This window comes from Podarcis pityusensis (genome assembly GCF_964106645.2).
Source record: "Podarcis pityusensis genome assembly, chromosome: 1".
NCBI lineage: Eukaryota > Metazoa > Chordata > Lepidosauria > Squamata > Lacertidae > Podarcis > Podarcis pityusensis.
In genome coordinates this window covers 93,662,507-93,682,561 of record NC_138028.1, presented here as the reverse complement: position 1 = coordinate 93,682,561, position 20,055 = coordinate 93,662,507, and the positions used below count along the sequence as shown (strand labels likewise).

The window sequence follows — 20,055 nt, the reverse complement described above, 5'->3', positions numbered from 1 at the left end:
CCCCCCCCCAGATATGCCCCTGTAGCTGCCAACCTCCCTCATGTTTGCCCAAGAGCAGGCTTACCCATGGCAGCGGTATCCCACTGCAGCAACATTACAGGGTAGAAGCCAGTCACAGAGTGGGGTGGGGTGGGACAGCTGCCAATCTCACATTTACAAGTAGGCTTTCCCAGTGGCTGCACAGTAATGGGCTGTCACCGTCATCAGATTACTCTGTCCATGAGCACAAGAGGCTAAATGTGAGTGGGGCAAGGCATCAGCCCTAATGTGAATGGGCCCCAGCAGATGCCCTAGTATGGTAGATAGTGATGCCAGGCATGGTTAGAGCTGAAACACACACACCAAAAGAGCGTTTATAAAATGCAATGGTGTGCATTGGGTCCTTATTGTGGGTTCGTGTGTATGTGTGTGTGCATGCATGTGTACATGCTGTTGAATTGATGACTGGGTGTTGATAAACTTGATGCTGCAAACCAAAAATAACAATTTAAAAAGCTTCCAAATGCTGCTGACGTTTACAGGGCAGTTGCTTATTACCAGTAATGTCATAGGCACTCTATTCTATTCTATTCTGATTAATTCTAGAAGCTACTAGAAGCTTCTCTGTGTGAGAGTAGCAGAGGCAGAAGGGTTAATGATTGTTTGGGTTATACTTTCTGCGAAGCTGCTTTGAACTAGTTCTTTTATCTCTATTCTGCAGAGTCATGCTGACTATAAATATAGGCCAAAAGAAGCCTGGGTCTTACTTTTCTCTTTCTATCTCACTTCCTTCTGGTATGATGTTTCTGTACATAGGATGCTTTAGTGCTAAGGTTTAGTCTTATTATGAGTTAAGTTTATAAATGCTGCAACTGGATTTTGCATGAACTGAGCCAATCCTAATTGTATTGGATTTGATAACCATTATGCTACATTTGCCTTCAGCACAAGTAAAGCTCTGCTGAATGAAGTACTATTGCCTCTGGTCTATTTTTGGGGAACTCTGCTGAACTCTGCAACGTTTAAGGTTTTCCTCCACACGTATGACAATGTATGACAAACTGCCCAGAAAACTTTGGTTATAGGGAGACATATAAAGTATATTATAAAGAAATAAACAAAAATACTGTAAATATTGCCTGGAGAAAAGACTTTTGAACCAGGTTACAGAAAGGCTCATATCTTACAACCCATTTTTCTCAAACAAGCATTTTAAAGTATTTTTGTGTTTACATTTTGTTATGTCAGTAAGTGTGCTCAGTAGACTGAAATAAATCCAATAACAGCTGCTTGGTTCTTGAGGATGTGGAATTAGTTAACTATGGAAAAACTCACATCAAATTTATCTTTCTACAGAACTGGCCAAACCTGATGCTTTCCCAGATAAGAAGGTGAGGGTGGGCTGGACTCATAGAAAACAAACATGTTATGCAACCTCCTGTAAAAGAGGCTGTTTAACTGTTATAATTGTCAATACTGTATCTTTGCTGTATTGTCTTCAGTGTATGATTAATTTGTTTATAAATGATATACAACTTTCTATATTTTTGAATTTTGAATTACATGTGATATCCACCAAAAGCATATGAGTACTCCCATTGTCATGGACAAGAGTTGTCGAGCTTTCTTTAGGAGGGTAAGGCCAAAGTTGTCGAGTTGTGGGTTTTTTTTTGCTGTGTCACAAGATGATGCATGTCTAAAAACTGTCACAACATCACAACATGAAAAATTTGGAAAGCTCTGCTATAGACTCGTCTAAAGCCTGCAAGGGGGCGGGACAAAAAGGAGATGTGGAGGTTGCATGAGGAGAGTCCATGGGCCTTCAGTGCCCCCACACAACTAGAACAGGGGTAACCTGTGGCCAACCAGATGTTGTTGGACACCAACTCCCATCAACCCAGTTAGCATGTCCAAAGCTTAGGGACTACAGGAGCTGTAGTCCACCAATGTCTGGAGGACCAAAAGTGAGCCACTACTAGAGGTTTTCCTGACATGGCAGGTTGTTACTGTGCAGTCAGCAATATGTTTTCCATTAGTGTAGCAGCTGATGCCACTGCAGCTGAAAACCTTATTTACTTACATATCCAAACAGTGACTTACAAAGTCACATCCTATGAATATGCAAAAGCACAAATTAGTAACAAGAAAGCTTGAAATCCCCTTTGCGTATCTTGTTTTTGAAGTTTTTAAGTGGGATGCTAATTCACATTTAAATTTAAATGCACACACTTTGAAAAAATGTGTGGAATTTGTAGCTTCACTTCAGTTTTCCAGCTGCAGAAGAAGATACGAAGGGATCTGTGCCTTGCAGTACTTAGGATCAAAACGGAGAAGAGCCTTGGTTTAAATGAATAGCCTGAGGAACAGCCAAAGTATATTGATCAAAAGTATGGGTGGGTGGGGACAATCATTGCAGGAATGCTATTTACATATTAGAGCTACACCACTATACAGACATAGCGCTGGGATAGAATGGATTTCAGAATCAAGAGCTGAGATCCTTGGTGCTCAAGCCTAGAAAAGATTGCAGCATTGATAGTGCATTATTATCATATTTTTAAAGCCTTTCATAAAGGATGGAAGTCTCATGGCCTCACTTGATGCTTGGCCATTTTCTCATGATAGGCATCACAGCACACATACATACTTTGAGCAACAACATACCCTGTCTTCTAAATACATGGTAATTAGCAGGAAGCTATATGGCTGGGGGCAGATTACCCACAATTAACTAATGGCATCTGACAAGTAGCTTCAGATGCTGGACACTAAAATTTGATCATAACTTTGTAGGAAAGCGGCATGCAATTATCATGATACCAGAGAGTGCAGATTTAGATGAAAGACAGGACCTGGAGGCTTTTCTAGGTGAATGTCATTAACCTAATTAAAGTATTAACAGGAGAAATAACAGGTTCTCTGAAAGTGAGAGCCTAGCTTCAGGGGTGACATTTAGGTGGGCAAAGGGGAGCAGTATTTCCACCCCTGTGGTTCAGGGGTGTAAGCAAGCTTCTCAAGCATAGGCGTAACCAGGAGTTTTTTTGGGGGGCAGGCCTTTTGTTAGGGGCAGAATCTCAGTTTGCTATGTATTTTTCTTTCTATTGATTGGGGAGGCAGCTGCCCCTCCCTGCTTCCCTTGGCTATGTCCATGTTCTCAAGTGCTTCTATCTCTTGTCTATACAGACTCTCAAACTGGCTCCTCCCTGTTGCAATCTGAAACAGTAGCTCTGTCTTCATGTTCTTCAAAATTTAATTAAGAATAGCCTTCACTACATTGATCAGCTACTAAATAATTAGGAAGACCTTGGTCAATCTAGAGACACAAATGCTTTGTTACATGATCAGACTATACAATAGTATGTAGGTAACACACACACACACACACACACACACACACACACACACAAATGTTCAGTCAATAATGCCAATCCAGTAAAGTAAAACTGTGCTTGTTTGTTTATATGATAAACTAGTTCAATACAAGTAAAAGTCATGAACAAACAAACTATAAATACAAACTTCAATGAGATATATTTGTCAAAGCTTTGGAATTATGCATATTGTACATGTTACATGTGCCTTGGATTTTTGTCATTAAAAGCAAACTGAAGATTAATTAACCTGGAACTGTTAAATTGTACTCCTACTGAGCACAGTAGCTTGCTTTGATTTCAAATGGCTGAGGGTGCTGTTTTAATCTGTTTAGCTTATTAACATACAAGTCATTTACCACTTATTCACTTTCCATAGTAATTGTTGTCTGGCAATTGTCTCTCATTGGACAGACTCTCAGCAGTGTTTAAGATGAGAGAACAAAGCAGGATGGGAAAACTCTTACCTTTCGTAACAGGAGCATTTTTTTAAGGTTGAAGTAGAAAAAATCAAGGATAAATTCTAAAGATCATGCATGAGAAACCTATGGCCTGCAGATGTTATTGGACTCCAACTCCCCTCAGATAACATAGCCAATGTTCAGGGATGATGGGAATTGTATTTCAACAAGAACGTGCCACAGGTTCTGCTTTCCTGCTACAGATCAATATTAGTATTTGTGAATACTTAATCTGAGTCAGAGTTCATCCTATGGCACTCTTACCTCTACCCCACTACTACCAACAGGCAGCCCCTCATGCATACAGAATGAAGGAGCAGAGCTTCCAAAGAATGGGGTTTAGTCCTCATATGCCTTCTGTTTTCATAGATTAACCTCAGCATCCCTTATGAAAGCTGCATACTTATAGGAGTGCATCTTATGCCCCAGCCTGACCCCCTCCTTTTCCTGTATTTTCTGGTTCATTTTTCCTTGATTGGCTTGGCTTGTAAGAGCATGACTGTCAGTTACTGAGTATGGAAACCTTGGGATATACAAATACAGTAAGCCTGCAACTTATGCACATTTAACTTGTGTGCATTTAGCTTTATGCACCTAGCAATTAGGGGGGAAAATAAGGTGGCAGAAAGGGGGTGGGCTTCCAGTAAAAAAAAATTTAGCAATCCCACCCACCCTTTTGCTCCCAATGAGTCTTTCACTATTGGTGACTTTGGCTTTAGGCATGATCCCAGGGAACATCAACCCTGCATAACTTTCAGGCTTACTGTATATAAACATGATAAGAATGGAATCGGATTAGTAAGGGGTGACAGGTGAAATGTACACCTTCAGAATCAGAGTATATGCATGAACAGATCTTTATGAGCAATGATCACAAGGCAGAAAGTAGCAAATAAGCTGGATCCACACCGGCAGCATTTAAAAGCCTACACTTGAGCACTAAGAGTTTGACAGATGTAAAAGGAGGGATCAAGGGAGGGGGAAGAGAGGGGGCAGCAATGGGTGTGGAATTAGACCTGCTAATGTCCAGTTTAAGTTTGGTTCCATGGACTGTTTTGTGTTTTCCATCACTTGAATATTTTGGGTGATCTCAGTGGCAGCAGTCCACAGGCACTAACAGGCTAAATTAGCATTTGTACGAATGATGGTAATGATGTTTTCCTTCTGGAAGACTGACACAGTAATCCTATGAAAGGTAATACTGTACTCAGGGAGGAACACACAAGCAAAAGGAGGTTAAGAGAGGAGACCAAATTCCACTGTTAATTACAGTCCATGGGCCAGAGTACACATTTAGGACTATATACTCCCTTCATCCAGACCATCATTCAACTTGCACTTGGGGGAGGCTTGCATAAAAAACAAGGATAATAACTCACTCTTCTGTAATAATCAAAGCTTCCTGTTCTCATTATCTGTTCATACTACATTGCTATGTTCACAATTACTCACTTCAAATAAATGCTCAGCTTCAGGACCACCAACATTTTTTGTCTTTTGGTTTTACTTCAGTCTAAGATTTTGTTTCTTTCTGTGTGTATCTTTCCCTTTTGTTGTTTTTCTCCGCACTTTCTTCTCCAAGCAACAACTGGTCTAACGTTTTAAGTTTCACCTCTATCACCATTCCTTCAGCAAATGTCAAGGAAAACCAGCAGGGTTGTGCTCCCCCCACCAGCTCTCTCCCATAAATGTCATCAAGAAGGGTGACCAAGGCTGTTTCAGTGCCAGAACCAGGCCTGAAGCCAGACTGGAATGGATCCAAATAATCAGCTTCCTTCAAGCATGCCTGTAGATGGACCACCACCACCACCTTAATATTTGCCCCTGGGTGATAGTTGTTTAACGCTTCTGGGTCCAGGGAAGTCTTCCAGGAGGTACACCACCACCTCCTTTGAGGCAAATGGTACTTTCCCCTTTCCAATGAAGCACTGATCACTCTGAGACTCACCCAGTCAACCCTATATGGCTAGTTTGAAGAAGCCAAGATGGGCAAGGGTCAAGAAGGCAGGTGATTGGCCACGCTTATTCAAGCAGCTTGTCTACATCATCAATAAACACACAAGACGTAACCATCTTGTACATCCTCAGGCTGCAATAATCTAAACTGATCCAGTATAGGTAGAATAAACAGCACTCTAGACAGTCACCACAACATGCTATCAATCACATTGACAGTTCCTTCCCCCTGTCTGTGTCAGTCAATGACAGGGAGGAAGGGCAAGGAAACTCACAGCATATGACATCATCTCATGTGGTTATCATTTCTAAATGTTATGAGGCACGGAGTGGGGACATCTCACACTAGAAATGACATTTTCAGCCATTCTTTGCTGCCAGTGCTACACTAATTCCAACTTTTAGGCACATCTCTCTCTCTCTCTCTCTCTCTCTCTCTCTCTCTCTCTCTGTGTTAATATTATCTCAAATGGAACCCATTTAAAAATTGTCCTAAGAGGTGTCAGAACACACAAAACATTTTTTTTTAAAAAAGAACCAGTAACAATAGTGTGTTCATCTGATTAACAGGTACATTGGGCAAAGACAAAAAATGAAATACAATGTAGGAGATGAAGGAAAAGCACCTCATCCAGTATCCAATTGCCATCCTGTCCAAGTATTAGTATTATGTTAACCTGGATGCCCATCTCACTCATTTTACATCCTGTCAACATTTAGCAGAAACATTTGCCCATTTAAAGCAATGCAATTTGGCCCTTGTAAACACAACTTCTGCTGCTGTCTGCATTAAAAGTGTAGGTAAAAACAAAAAAGGCTACTTAAATACAGTCAATTTCAATTTAACATCTGAAAATCCATAATTCAGCTATATCTTTAAAAAATATTTTTTTAAAAATATATTGTTAATGTGTGCTAATGCTATTAGCTATCCATTTTCACTAGCAAGAAGTAGCTTGCTCCAATATCAAACATGTTTTGAAACATTCTATTTCAATTAATTTTTCAGATATTTGGTAATAGTGATATGTAACTTTCATCCCACGTAGTTTGCCTCAAAGCTACTGACATTTAGAATGCTCTATAGTAATTAGATGAAATAATCTAACATTTTCACCACATTAAGCATGAGTGGATGGCAAGCAATGTGGTGTTACTTCTTGAACCTTGAACTAACAAAAGATTTAAAAAGATATATATTTTTATATTGTTGTAAACCACTGTGATATATTTTTATGATACAGTGGTATATAAATATTTAACTAAATAAATAAATGTGTACAGTATCAGAAAAAATACATTCTACCAGCAGTTGTTTGGCTGGTACAATTATCAACACATTACCTTGACAACAGAACTCACATCTTTGATATATGCCACATGCCAAACTCTGATACAGTTTTTAAAAATCCCACATTAGAGATGTTTAGATCAGCTTTTCTGAAGCTTTTTTCCTTCCAATTAAAACAAACAAACAAACCTACATTGTTCATACTTAACATAAATAAAGAAGGTCATGTCTCCACTGCTGCTCTACCAATCAGAGAGTCAGCTGAACAAAAATATATGATGTGTTTGAGAATACTGGAAAAAGAAATGAAGTTATAGGGTTGTAGATGTGTAAGTTTTTAGATCCTCACAGATTTGAGGAATGCTTATTGCTACAACAGGCTCCGCATCTAAGATGCTTCCCATCATCATAAATAACAAGAGTATTTCTGGACAGTACAGTAGCCAAAATAGTGTTCTTCAGGTTTGCGGACTACAGCTCCCATTAGCCCCAGTCAGCATAACCAATGGTAAAGGATGATGGGACTTGTAGTCCAACAACATCTGAAGGTCACCATGTTGGCTCTAATAGGTAACTATGTGGGAGTGGGGCAGGCAGTGATGGTCAATGCAGCCTAAAACTGATAATTTCTGCTCTTGACTGTAACTGTTTCTTCTTTCCCAATTATATGCCTAGCAGGCAGCTAATCCCTAGCAAAACAATCTGGGAATAGAGAAGCCCTGGAGGTAATTCTATAGTTGTGTTATATATGGCTCCTGGATTTGCACTGGGTTGCCAGGACTTGGCTCCCAACTTCTAGGGGGGAAAGGGTGGTCATGAAACACCAAACTTTTGTGGATTAGGATTCATCCATTTTGGAATCTGCCACAGAAGAGTAGTATACTGATGGATTTGTCCAGCCCTTTGTGTCAGCATAGCATCATATTTTAAACACTTCAAGGCTTCTGCTACCCTGATAGCATGAAGGAGCAGGAGGATCTATCACAACATCTCTGTCCCATCAAACTCTTGTGTGGAATTATAATGGTTACAGTGCCTCTTCTCACTCAGTCCTCTGTATAGTAAGCACATCTGGCTGCTATTCGGTGTCCAATCTCCTGTATATTGAGTGACATGTCTGAGGCAAAAATATGTTGAGTCTTCTTACACTGCAGCAAGTGGAAAGTACTATAATAAACTATTTTCATCTCCTTTCTTCCCTTTTAGTATTTCTAATTTGCTATAATATTTCCCTTTGTTTATCTACTGGAATATTGCAAACCCCATATCTTAAAGAGCCAGCAGTTGCTATGAATGTGTGTGCGTGTGTGCGTGCGTGCGTGTGTGTGTGTGTGTGTGTGTGTGTGTGAGAGAGAGAGAGAGAGAGAGAGAATGAATAAGAAATAAGAAAAATGTGGTTCCAATGTTTCATTTATTTGCAATTACTTGTTCTTTTCTTATCAGTGCCTAAATACATTCTCTTTCTCTACCAGTGAAAAAGCAATTACGCTCCCTCCCCCTCCCCCGGCAAAGAAACTAAAACTAGTTTTTCTTTTATTGGAACTAGACTTGAAAGCACCACCACTGGTGTTTTTCAGTATCACCGTAGTCAGCCATTGGAATTTGTAGTTATCATGGCCAACAGTTACTGCAAGCTGAAGGGGGCATGTGACAGGACTGTGAATGAAACAAGAATGCAGATGTGGAACTGCACAATGTCTGGATTCATTTGACCAGAAACGCTGGCCAAATACCAATGGATGAGAAAGCAAAGACAAAAGAGAAAGTAAAATTCAAGTTTGGCAACAAAAAGCTAAGTTAACAGAAGTGCCCATGCTGTTTTCAAGGAAATAACCAAGCACTGCATTTGTCAAAGAAATGCTGCAGTATCTGGTTAGTTAAGGTACAGTCCACCTACTGTTTAACTGTACATACATGTGTGATCTTGAAAGAGAAACTGTCATTTCTATGGGTTATTCCTTCTTTCTTTTTATGACATCTTCAGAGAGACTGAGAGAGTAGTGAGAAATACAGTGTCCTTTTAGGGTTTTTCCTACTTATCCTCCTTCTGCAGTCAAGAAGTGGCCTTGAATGTAAATACTTTGTTGTAATTTGGCATAAACATTTGCTTTAGATCAAGCTGAATGACTTTGAAATTAGTGGTTGTACTTCTACAGCCACAAATTTCTAATACATGCAGAACACCAGCAATTGATATTTATTTTAAGAATATGATGATGACAACAACGAGAGAGAGAGAGAGAGAGAGAGAGAGAGAGAGAGACTGCAGAAAAATAAAATAAAAAGTGTATCCCATGTTACAGGTTGAAAGAATTGGTCCGAGGTGCGAAAAAAATTCAAGACAACTGATGTACATAATATCTTATCCCTGTGGCAATTACATATTACAGCTCAGAAATAACTTGCTTTCTTTTATTGTTCTTGGCTGCATGTCACTGCAAAATTCGGGGCATGGTAGTATTGTTACTTACCTGTCGGGTCACAATACAGTGGTACTTCGTTTTAAGAACAATCCTGTTTACAAACAATTTGAATTTACGAACTCCGCAAAACCGAAAGTGGTGTCCCGGTTTGAGAACTTTACCTCGGTCTAAGAACGGAATCCGAAAGGTGGAAGGGCAGCGGCGATGGGAGGCTTCATTAGGGAAAGCGCACCTCAGTTTAAGAACAATTTGGGTTTAAGAATGGACTTCCGGAATGGATTAAGTTCGTAAACTGAGGTACCACTGTAAATTGCTGGTAGGCTCAGCTCAACTTGGTGGGTCACAAGTCTGGCAGGCCTGCTCTTGATTGTCCAGTTATTCATATGCTTAGCTAATCCATTAAAGTCTGGAGGGGAACCATTTCTCAAGCAACTATCATAACTTTGTGGATGAGAGCCAGAAATAAAGAAGCTTTATTATCTTAACATAACAATATAAAACAGGCTGTTTTCAAGTTCCAATAAGCATACATGATCACAACAGCTGTTTTTTAAAAAGCCAAATCTAATGAGAGAATGTTATTATTCAGATTCTTTTTAAAACCTGGCTGATGTCTGGCAATTTGGTATCACTCTCACTTGTCCTATTCTGTTGATGTTATCTCAGATTTACTGCAGTCAGCAGTGTCTGGCAAGTTCTCTCTCTTGTAGTCATGTGGATAAATATGGTATTAATCAGGGCTCCTTTCTTCTTCTTCTTTTTAAAAATTTTTAAAATCCAGGATTAAAAGTGATATACATGTGGTATCTCCACAGCAAGCTTTGTCTGCATGGCAATTCTCCTTCTAGTGAAACTTATCATGTGGTTCCTTCTGACTGATTACCACCGCCAGATGCTTATGGAGGTATCAATGGCTGCTGTGGACACTTCCTATGCACTCCAAAGGACCCATGTGGCAAGCTACAGCATATGTTCAGAGTGATCATGTGTATGCTGCTTGTCATGGAGGAAAGATACTGTGAACCTCAATTTTTATATATTTTCTAGGAATGTTGATATGACATTGACATACTTCTCTAGCGACTGCCACCCTATTATCTCTTTCCCATCTAGTATCTCTTTCCTCCAAGTCATTCGGTAGCAATAAAAAGGAGCTTGATTGAATGAAAATCAATACAGAATTGCTACTTGCTGGTAAATTAACTGCTGGAACTCTCACGCCCTTCAGAGAAAGACACTGATGGACATGGGGCTAACTGAGAGCATTTCTAAGGAAGCAATTGAGCTCCAACTCCGGCTGTTATAAATACATTTGCGTTTGGCACAGAAAAGTTGGTGATTATTCTGGTTATAATCTCTAAGTCTGTCACAATGGAATGTCATCATAGGGTAGGATCTAGTGCAGGGGTGGCCAGCTCTCAAGAGATTGCAGTCTACTTTCAAAATTAAAAACTGGCAGTGATCTACCCCCGTTTTTTGGGTTCAGCTCAAAGTTGTTGAACTTTTTTTAGGGATTTACAAAAAGCTTTTGGGGGGGGAGTTCTGGTTTTTTGGGGGGTTAAAGGCAAGGGACAAAGGGGTAAAGTTACTCACAAAAATCGCTATGGATCAAAACAGCAGAGAAAGCTCCGTCTTCCCTTCCAGAGATCATACAACAATGGAGGGTGGGGCAAGGGGGCGTGGCAGGAGTCAGTTTTAGCAGAGCTAAGGAAAGGGAGCCAGAGATCGACCGCAATCTACCAAAACCTCACGGGGATTTACCAGTAGATCGCAATCGACCTGCTGGACATCCCTGATCTAATGGAAGCATGAAAGCCCATGCTTCCAGGATAATAAATAGACACTGTCACAGTGAAGGAGAGGTTAGAGGGATGTAGTACATTGAACTTGGATGTTCATCTGAATGCATTTGCTGCAACCTTTAGCACACAATTCACAATTCACAATTCTCGCTATATAGAAGGATCTGGCAACTTCTGTTTCAGTGTATCTGAAGAAGTGTGCTTGCACACGAAAGCTCATACCAAGAACTAACTTAGTTGGTCTTAAAGGTGCTACTGGAAGGATTTTTTTTATTTTGACTATGGCAGACCAACACGGCTACCTATCTGTAACACAATTCACTGTTTTTCAGCATCAGAATTTCAATATTTCTTCTTATCATGATCATTCTCCTCCGACTCCATGAAATCACGGGCAATAGGAACTGACTAGGAAATAGGAATTTTTGTGATGGCACATTTTGTTATTCTTTTTCACTGAATGTGGACAACTGGGGTAACACAAGTTGCAACATCATCACATAATAAAGACATTATGGCAGTGTTTGCCATCTGTGAAATATTGACAAACACGGATTAACATTTTGAGTTGACTATCTATCAAATCCCAAAAACAGATGTCAATTTTTAGCCACAGCAAAAAGAAAAAAATTAATGGGTGATTATTTTAAACTCAATTATACATCTGCCTTTTTGAAATTCAAATTAGTGTTATTTTAAAATGCTTTAGCATTTTAGTACAAATTAAGATACAATTCAACCCTGTCCCAATGTGTTTTTAGTCTGAGGAACATGAACGGGGCAGGATTAAAATGGAGGTCCAGGTCTGATGTAGGAGAAAAAAGGATGTTGATAGGTGAGGCCAAGTCAACAGCAGCAAAGCACAGACTAATTGATGGTGATCCAGGAAAGTTGCATGCTTTGCGGACAATCATAAAAAATAGAGGGAACAGGCTTGTTGGATCAAAATATGTAGAATATAGGAGTGCACAGAAAGCTAAATGCACTTCACCAACTCTCTTGTTTTGCTATTCCAAGCAGGCTGCAACAAGAGAGAATGTTCCTACATCTTTGAGTGCTAAAATATTACCTGACTCCTGCCTGCACTACAAAATCTTGGTATCACAAGCCTCAGTGGAATACTGCCTTGTCTCAGTAGGGTCAATCTGCATTTCTTATGTGCCTTCAAATTGTAAAGTCAGAAGGGACACTGAGGGCCCTCTAGTTCAACACCTTGCATAGCAGGAATCCTGTCGACAGGCATCCCTGGGTGAGCTCAAACCACCAACCTTCTGGTTAACAACCAGACGCAATGGCCTATTGTGTCAACTTGTCTCATCGCATATATTTAAACACCAGGCAAAAACGTTTCTCTTCAACCAGGTATTCAGCAATTAGCATTCTATGGCTTTTTATATGTGTTTGTGGGAGTGGGGTTAGTGATCTGTGTTAGTTTTTCTTCCATTATGTGTTTTGTATTCTAATTTTGTATTTTTCTGTTGTGAATCCCCCTGGGATCTTTAGATGAAGGGCAGTATACAAATTAAATAAATAAATAAATAATAAACAAACTATGGCTTACCAGGAATGGACAAGCATGTTCATGCACTCTATTCAAAATCTCACCTTCGCCCTCTTTCCTTTACCGTGCCAATAAAAAAACACCACACCACTGTCTTAGCATTGTATATGAACTAGAGGTTGCTGTTTGCTTCTCTCGAAACAAACCATGAGAACAAGCCAAGAACAAACCATGGTTTCTGGCCAGTAAGTCTTATTTTGTTTAACTCCAGCTTACCATTATATACAAAACAGGCCAATGAAGTTAACTCAACAAGCTTTATTTTTTTCTTGCTTTGTGGGCAGACATGGCTTGTCCAAATGGACTGTGAAAAGTAGAGTTTCAGTAAGTGGGAAACATTTAATTCGCACAAACAGGCCTAGGGAACATGTTTGACATTTTGTTTGGGTATAATTTCAAAGTATAACTAATGAGGAAGCTAAAGCAACTGCCAGGATTTGTTGATGAAGCTCAGAATGTCTGCAGGGAGCAAACTTAACTATGCTTTAGTGAATGCCTATCAACAGGACACTTTTTAGGCATTTAGCACCCTGGGCAAATAATTAATACAGCATGTTTTCGCTACTTGGATCCATTTGCATCTACATCCAGGCGACTCTTCCCCACTAGCCTGTCCACCTTTCCTTCCCACTAATTCCAACTTACGTCAGAATGTGAATTCTTCGTGCAACTTAGTGCATAGAAAAATACTTCAAATATGGCAATCTCTAATTTGATCACTGAACACAAGGTTCAGTTTCTGTGCATCTGCTAGTATTAGAAACAGTAGTACAGTAGCCATAGAACAAGTCGTTCTTCTATCTCTAGACAGCTGTTTCTATAGTGGGATGTCAACAAAATTATAAATTACATCGCAAAGCTCAGCACAGTGTGGTCAGCTCATAAAACCTTATAAATGTGATTTCAAAAATCAAACCACATTCCCATTTCCAATGCTAGAGTTTTCAGACTCTGTTCTACATATGTACTGATTTTATACAAGGAATCTTTACAGTTCTATGCATATGCTTGTTGAATAGTGCCACGTTCTGTTTCATACTGCTCACAACTGAGCAAATGCATCCATTCTTTCCCCCTAAATGCAGAACTTTGTGAGTATTTGTAAATTGGGCCAAAGGGCTGAACTGACTTGGAGGATTTTGCTGCTTTTTCCAGAATCAAAGCTTGCCATTTTTAAATTAGATTTCTAGTTCATTTGCTTGTAAAGCTATCCATTGCAATATAATATAATGCAAATTTATCTTGCTGAGTGTCTGTAACCAGCCAAAGAAAAACAGTGACAATTCAAAAACATTAGACATTCTTCACTTTAAAGGGCTTCTATCCCCCCCCCTCAATATTTTTAATTTATTTTGGATTAGTTTATAGAATCACAGAACTGTAGAGCTGGAAGAGATTCCGAGGACCATCTAGCCCAAACCCCTGCAATGCAGGAATCTCAGCTAAAACATTCATGATAGGTGGTCAGCCAACCTCTTATTAAAAAACTCCCATGAAGGCAAGTCCACCACCTGCCAAGGGAATTTGACCTCAGACTCCTAAAGTTGCAAAATATAAATTTGTTTAAGATGAATTAAAATAAGTATACTGATCATCATCCCATGAATACCACCAGGATATGGTTTGTTCAAACTAACTTTGGTTATAACAAGCAATAGTTCGGACATATAACAGAACTGTGATTTGTCCTTAAAGCAAAAGCAGAAGATTGCAAACTCCTTTGCATGCAATGGAACAGTAAGGGAACACAATGGAACACATATGCCTGAGGCCTGCAGTGACTTATTCCTTAGCCAATAAACGATTGGAAAGGGTCAGACTGACATTATTTTCTGCCAGATATTCTTATCAGGGTCTTCACAAATGCATTTTTTGGCAGAAAATACTTTATAAAAATACTTTAAAAGATAAATAATCATTTGACTATTTTCAGATAACTAGGCCCAAATTTTGACCATGTGCTGATTCATGTAACTATTACAACCCACCAAGTGCTATTCTCTTCCCACAAAGACTTTTAAATAGAGTTTGTGTCAGGGCAACATTTAATGGATTGTGCTCTTCATTTCAGAGAAGAATTCTGAAAATAAGGAAGAAGAAAACCAGTCTCTGAATTCTCTAACAAAAGAAGAGATAAACAAACTGCTACTTGATTAAAAGGAGTCAGGTTCTTGAAATCAGGGAAAGGCATTCCAAGAAGCCAATACCCCATTCATTTGAGACCAAAACAGAAATTATTCCTGTTTAATGCTTAATTCACCCCCCCCCCCAATATTTAGGAAATATTGATGTAAAGATAACACATGGCTTCTGAAATAACTAATATATTTCTCCCCAATTATTAGATTAAAATTATACTGGAGTAACATAAAGACACCCTGAAGGTTTAATAGAAAATGACCAAAAGATAAGCTAGATCCCATCCTTTTTACTCCCTAGTATTCTTGATTCCAAACTTTCAAATAATCTTAGTACTATTGAAAACATTTATAAGATGCAAATTATTTGCAATTACGCTTCATTGAAATCTCAGTGCTACTTTTAAGTAAACAGGTTTAGAATCCTAGTGTCAATTGCAGCTTTTTATGGTCCCAAACAACCACCACTTTCAGGTTCTTCCTAACCTAAATAAAATGCCATTTGCCTACAAGACAATTCAGGCATTGAACAAGACTTCACAGTATTGCAGGAAAAGATGGTGGCACAGGCCAAGCTAGACACCCAGGAGCAAAACTAATAACTGGAAAAAAAGCAAACTCTCAACTGGTAAGGCTACGGATGAAGTGAAGTTAGAAGTATTGTAAACTGAGCTCTTTTGCAATGTCCTTACTAAATTTTGAGAGAAAGTAGTGGATTATGTAAATATTACTGTGAGGGGGGAAATTACAATTTTCTGAGGAAATTCTTGTGAACTACATTCCTACTACAGTATATGGAATTTGACAACTGGACAATGTAAATGGATTCTTCATGCTCCTACTGTGGCCAAGAGACTAATAATAAGGCACTGGAAAAATAAGTGTTCAGCTCCATCTAATCAATGGATTGAAGGTATGACTACACTTGCAACTTATGCAACTTATGAACAGATTGCTTACAGACATAGATTTGCATGGACAAGTATAATGATATCTGGAATGCACTTATACTAAATATAGTAGGTTAAATGTATGTGTGTGTGTGTTTGAATAATAACAATACTATCAATGAAATTTATTGATTTCATGTATCTACTGATTCATTCATTTTATGGGTCTATGATCTGGGGTATTGAACTTTGGGTAACTTAAGATGCTGGGCAGCAAATATGGATTGGAGCTAAGGTTAGCTTTCATTCAGAAGTGCTGTCACCTGTGCATCACTGAAGAATGTCTGGAAATCCAAAGGAGGGCAGTGAGTGCCACTGTCACTAAAGCAGTGGTGCCAGCAGAGAAAGCATGTTGTGGTCACCACCACCCTGCCCTGGTTGGTGGCCGCATTGTCAGCATGCAGAAGACTGGCACCTCATCTGGCAGCAGCATTTTTCACTATTGTCTTCAAATGCCTGCTACATACATGCTAAAATTCAAAGATTCCTGCTCTGCAGAGTACTCAGCAAACCATTTCAGATTGAAACTCCCATATGAACCATGATATTGAATAAATTTATTTCCCTTCCAATACCTGTTCTAGCCAACACTACAAATAACACCAACAAAATAAAAATGCTTTTAAAGCATTACTAGTTCTTCAAACTATTCTAAGCCACCAGAAAACCTTCTGTAAATGGAAAATGCTTGATACTTTTCATGTGGGGAGAAAAATCAGATGACACCATTAAAGAAAGCACCAAAGATCCATTAACTTTACCAGTTTCAACTCACTTATTAATGGGTCCTTTTGATGCATGTGCATTGCCAAATCATGACCTGACAAAGGATGCCAGATATCTAGTTACCCAAATTAGTATGAAATCCCTTGTGTTATTTTAAAAACATATGGTTATTTTTATATACATAATACTATTATAGTCTCTCCCTCCCCACCCAGGCTCTAAAAAAGCTTCCTTTATTTTAGGATCATGTAACAGAAAATAAGAGCTCCAACATTTAATCCTTATCAATCAACAAAAAGAATTGCACACTACTTCTAGTATGACCTGCTAATACACAATATACTTTGAGCTCACCAAGAAACTGCTTGAAATTAAGCCAGGGCAGCACTTTATATTAGTAAATTTTGCCAAGTCAATAATCCGTCCCTAACCCAGAAACTTGATTATTTTAATGGGCTCTGATACCTTTAAATTGTCTCAGAAAAGAACCTCCAACTTCTCAGTCTGTCTAGAATACCTTCTGTCATTGCTTTCTGAGTCTTGGATGCTCCCCAGAGCTGGTGAAATATTTGAGGATGTTTTCTGAGGACAAGTAAATGTAGACATATATAAAACATTAGACCTCAGAGGTATCATGTGTTTCCATCACAGAAAAGTTGAGAATCTTGGCTCTCAGACAGGCTGATGTATTCAGCAGAAAGATAAATCGGGGTTGAGACAGAATATTACCTTTGCCATATGGAAACAAGATACATATAATGGAAATTAAGAGATTGCATAGGCCTAGAATGAAAATCTTTTCCCTTCCTTCCTTCCTTCCTTCCTTTGCAGATGTCTGCATATGACATACCAGAATGATACTTGGGAAATGAGGCCATGTATCCACTCGGCTACTCAAAAATCTCTTAGCAGCTAAAGAGGAGAGGTGTTGGTAGTCTGACATAGTGGGAAGCTTCATTTTATGGCTGTCAAAGGAAGAGGAAAAGGAGAAGCCTAAGAATTCCCACCAAAGTTATATGGAACTCTAGGCAAAATAGTATGGTGTAACTGAACCTCAATACATGCACAGCGACTAGAGATAATTTATGTCATATGCAGAGAGATGGAGAGCTGCCAACATTCCTCTGATCATTCCTCTTATAATTTGAAGTATATTTTTAATCAGATCTAACATCAGCACCTGGCACAGTAGAGCTGTTGATGGGGTTTCAGCATTCAGGTATGCCCCCCTTCCAGTATCCTGGGTTCACACTGTGAGTTTACCCAACACTAAAATTGGTGGGTAACTACCGGTATTCTAATATTCCATAATTCCCCCATCATAGCGTCACTCTGGGGTACTGTGAGAAACACAACTTGCTTATACTGATTAGATATTGTTGTAGACATGCTAGGACCTTATGGTGAAGGACAGCTGATAAATCTAAGAAATCATCATCATTTCTGGGTACGTGACATAGATTTTTGTTGTAAGCCAGTGGAAGTGGCAGAAAAGAACTAATGAGTATTAGGAGTTTCCCTGGATTAAGCAGAGTCTGAGTGATGCTTTACTGATAGACATTTGTAATGAAATACAGGTAGTTAAACAATATCATTCTGAGGGCCTGTTCAACAAAATGTTGGGAGCATATAGGCAGTTTTCTCTTTGATCCTTCTTTAGAAGAATTACATTTCTGATTGCAAAATCTAGTGATATATTGCCTGGTTGGTCTAATAAAACTTGTATCTTCTGCACATATATTTAATCCATAGCTGTGAATAAATAAAATATTGCCAACTGTGTTTTAGAATTCCTTGCTCCTCCTCATTTATCACCATATTCCTGCATTGATTTCATACTGTTACACTGTCCGCAGAAATGTACTACTTGTGCCATTTCCATTAAGAGAGGTATCTGGGGTCAATTGCTAGACAGCATCAATGAGGATAATAATCTGCCTCACTTTGTTGCTTCAGACAGAAAGAAGAAAGAGGAGATTGTTAAAGTAAGGTCAATATGATAAATTATAGGGCTTTTTGCTGAAAGTGAACTTTGTCTTTTTCCCTGCTAGTGCTGTTTAAACTAAAATAACCCAATCCTAAATAGGTAGTTTCCCTAATATTCCAACTACTGGTTCACAGGTCTAAACAGATGTGCCAGTCCTCTCCATTTGACCAAGAATTCCATTTTAGCCAAGCCATTCCCACTTGCCCTATATACCTTATGTCATATATGAAGTCAGGTGCTGGGCAGGCAAAGACACAGCTGGGACCAAAAGCAGTGTGCAGACACTGTACATCATATGATCAATGGCCCCTGAAAAGCCCTGTGCATAGTGCATTATGTGACTATTTGCAAGCCCTGATGATCAACAGATTGCTAGGTCTTCAAAGTGCAGCACAGAGCTTTCTGCAAACACTGATGATCAGGTGGACTTCTCCTCATGGACTAAAAATCCATCTGGATGCATAGCTTAGCAATCAGGTGTCTGTCTTGGCCATGCAAGATTATGCCATATGTAGCTATGTTACCACTAATTTACCATGCTCATATATTGTTTCATGGGTGAGCTCAAAGTTCAGTGGTAGAGCACATGTTTTACATGCACAAGTCTGAGGTTCAATTCTCAATGCTTCCTGCAAAAGCAGTGATACATAAACTGGTGTCCTTTAGATGTTGCTGGACTACAACTCCAGTCATAAAGACTATTGGCTATGCCAGCAGGGCCTGAAAGGAACTGGAGTCCAACAACATCTAAAAGTCCCAACCTAACAAAACTCAAATTGCAGGGCTCAGAAAGACCTCAGCTTGAGACCTTGAAAAGTCACTATCAGTCAGAATAGACAACACCGAGGTTGATGGACAAATGGCCTGATACAGTATAAAGTAAGGTAAAGGTAAAGGGACCCCTGACCATTAGGTCCAGTCGTGACCCACTGGGGTTGCGGCCCTCATTTTGCTTTATTGGCCGAGGGAGCCGGCGTACAGCTTCTGGGTCATGTGGCCAGCATGACTAAGCCGCTTCTGGCGAACCAGAGCAGCACACAGAAATGCCGTTTACCTTCCCGCCGGAGCGGTACCTATTTATCTACTTGCAGTTTGATGTGCTTTCGAGCTGCTAGGTTGGCAGGAGCAGGGACCGAGCAACGGGAGCTCACCCCATCCCATCTCGGAGATTCGAACCGTCGACCTTCTGATCGGCAAGTCCTAGGCTCTGTGGTTTAACCCACAGCGCCACCCACGTCCCTTACAGTATAAATATATATATACAGTATAAAGTATTTATGTTCATATGTAACAACAGCTAGATCTAGCTATAATTTTATTATAATATAGACATAAGCAAACAGCAGCATCAAGTGTGCATGGTACTATTGGAAGCTGACTAATTAGAATGGATAGATTAGTGGTACTGCC

General features: G+C 39.4%; 1 protein-coding gene across 15 annotated transcripts in view; it reads right to left on the bottom strand.

Annotated features, from left to right (window-relative positions):
• KALRN (kalirin RhoGEF kinase) overlaps window positions 1-20,055 on the bottom strand; it is a 509,101-nt gene that overhangs the window by 271,928 nt on the left and 217,118 nt on the right. The window lies entirely within an intron of this gene.